Below are 2,740 nucleotides of genomic sequence, written 5' to 3'. Positions count from 1 at the left end.
TGCTCCAACCATCACCACCCTTTCCACTAATTAACAGCAACACTCCTCCTCAAGTGCCTTTTTCCCCCTTTGCCCTCTTTGTAAAATCAATTCCCTCAACTTCGAGAAACCGCGTCTAAACCCCCTTTCCTTATAGATTTGAGCTTGGATCATGCTTCCCTCTCTAAGGACCTTAATAGCCCTCCTCCTTTAAACGTAGTTAGCAACACTCCTAATCATAGTAAAAGAGTTGAGATTCGTCATTCCTCATGCGAACAATAATGTTGTCAGTGAGAGACATTCATTTGTGAGCATGTAACAAACCAAAGGAAGCTCATGCAAATTAATTTGTGTGCACGGCTGCAACCCCTTCCCCTACCTTCATCTGAGCCATGTGTAGTGGATACCACCTCCTAATGTGTATTCAAAGGTGTGTTGAATTAAGATGAATGTTCTTTTGTGTATTACCAAATAACTCCCTCACATATCAATGCATGTTGGATAGTAAAACCTCTACGCATTGAAGCTGAATTAGCACTAAGTCAAATTTTGTGGGTGACCATCACTTAGGATAAGGTTCTTGTCTTTGCAATGTGGAATTGTCTCTTTTAAATAAGAGTCATCATTGAGGTTCCTTACAAAGATAATTGCTTTAAGATATCCTACGTTACGAAATTGTCATTGCTTATAGTTGCATATCGGTATGTAGTCAAACGAAGGGTTTTACTTAAGGGAGATAAATCAAGTCTTTATCCATAGGACAATAGTAGTCATAAGGTTGTTTCTTGATCTCGGGTGTATTTGTGGAATCAAATAGAGATTCTCTTACCAATTAACAAAATTTTATACAACCACTAAAACTTAAAGATATTATCTTGCTATATTTTACCTTGAAACTAATATCTAAAAATGGGCAATAAACTTAAGGGCATATATGTTGCTAGTTATATTTATGGTAATGTTCATTAACAACTATAACATGCTACCACTAAGCAAAAATTGATATTTTAGTTATTGAACTTAATTCTTAAATGGTGATTCAAAGATTTAATGACAAATTACTCAACCACGTAGCCAAAATTGCTGAATACCCAAATCATGTAGGTAAGTTTCAAAATTACCAAATCATATACCCAATTCTACTTTTACCCCTCCGCATTCACTCACACCTACCCTAATTCAGACATTGTTCATTCAATTTCATTCTGAGCTCTCTAGGTCAGTCAATTTTGGCTCAGGTCTAAACCGACAGATGGACCTAGAGAACTCGGAATAAAATGGAACTAAGTATTATGTGTTTGTCTAATTCTCTTGATTATATTCATGCCCTCAAATATCATTTTCATACTCCATATTGAGAGCGATAATTTTTTAAACATGAATTAAATTTTTTAATCCATTGCTACAATGTAGCAATTGATTCAACAATGTTCATCAGCACAGTATGGTCCCAAATCAACTGTAGCAATCGAATGGGAGGGGAAAAAACGGAATTGGGTACATGATTTGATAATTTTGAAACTTACCTACATGATTTGGGTATTCGACAACTTCAGCTACGTGGTTCAGTAATTTGCTGAAGATTTAAAGAGAAAGATTGCTTAGTTGATATCAAGATAGGTTAAGCTATGTTAACATTTAGGGCTTAATAGATGCTATTGAACCTCTTTTGGAACCTTATCACTCTTATCTATTTTGTTATTTCATTAAAATTTGATTCTTATGTTATTTCCTCGAAACATATGTATTAAAGGGTAGCCTAGTATACTAAGCTCCCGATAGTATGTCCCAAGAAGGATTAGACCACATTAGGTTTATTGTACGTAACCTTATTTTGTATTTTGCAAGAGGTTGTTTCTACGATTCGAACTCGTGACCGCCAAATCACATGGTAGCAACTTTACCATTGCGCCAAGGATCCCTGTTAAACATATGTATTATGCTAACATAATTCATTTCTCTCTTATTGATTGGTTAATGCTACTTTCATACTATAATCGCGTGATACATGCTTAGCTTTGTTAAACTCATTATCATACTATAATAGTACTTTTCTCTAATTATGTTATTAATTTATTATACACATTTCTTGAATAAAAGAAAAAAATGTCAATTTGATGCACAAAGCTCCCGCCAATGCAGGTCTCAGGAAAGGATCTATCCTACGCAATCTAACCCTACTTTGCAAGAGGTTGTTTATGAAACTCGAACTAATAAGACAGAGAAAGTCCAGACAAGTCAAGGGGTGACTAGATGTCTATCAAGGAAAGAAACCAAGCAGGTCATAACCGAATGCTTAGCAAAGAAGAAGCCCCAGGAGAATGAACCTTAAGTAATAAGAAGACTAGAGGAATGAATTCTGAGTAAAGGGAAAATCCTAGGAGTGAACCCTAAATAGTAAGAAGTTTTGGAGGAGTAAACTCCAAGCAAGTGAGAAGTCTTGGAAGAGTGAACTCTAAGCAAGTAAACTTAATAGGTAAGGTAGACAAAGTATTAGATTTGTATATTGTTTATTATTCTGTCTTGAAGGAGCTGGACGAAGACTTGGAAGATCGAAACATATCCGACAATGTCACCAGAGCAAGTTCGATCGACCGGAAAGGAAAGATCATATCCAAGTGAGGCGGTCAATGGATTAGATTTGATTAAGCTCCAAGCGACTAGATGTGTTTCAAGCGACCGGAAGTTGCCACGTCAGCAGATCCAGAGTTCGCGAGGATTAGATTGAGAGTTAAGTCACCAGAGGTCCAGACACCCGGCA

The sequence above is a fragment of the Zingiber officinale genome, unplaced genomic scaffold (genome assembly GCF_018446385.1).
Source record: "Zingiber officinale cultivar Zhangliang unplaced genomic scaffold, Zo_v1.1 ctg250, whole genome shotgun sequence".
Classification (NCBI taxonomy): domain Eukaryota; kingdom Viridiplantae; phylum Streptophyta; class Magnoliopsida; order Zingiberales; family Zingiberaceae; genus Zingiber; species Zingiber officinale.
The sequence above is the reverse complement of the archived record's forward strand: the minus strand, read 5'-3'. Positions refer to the sequence as shown.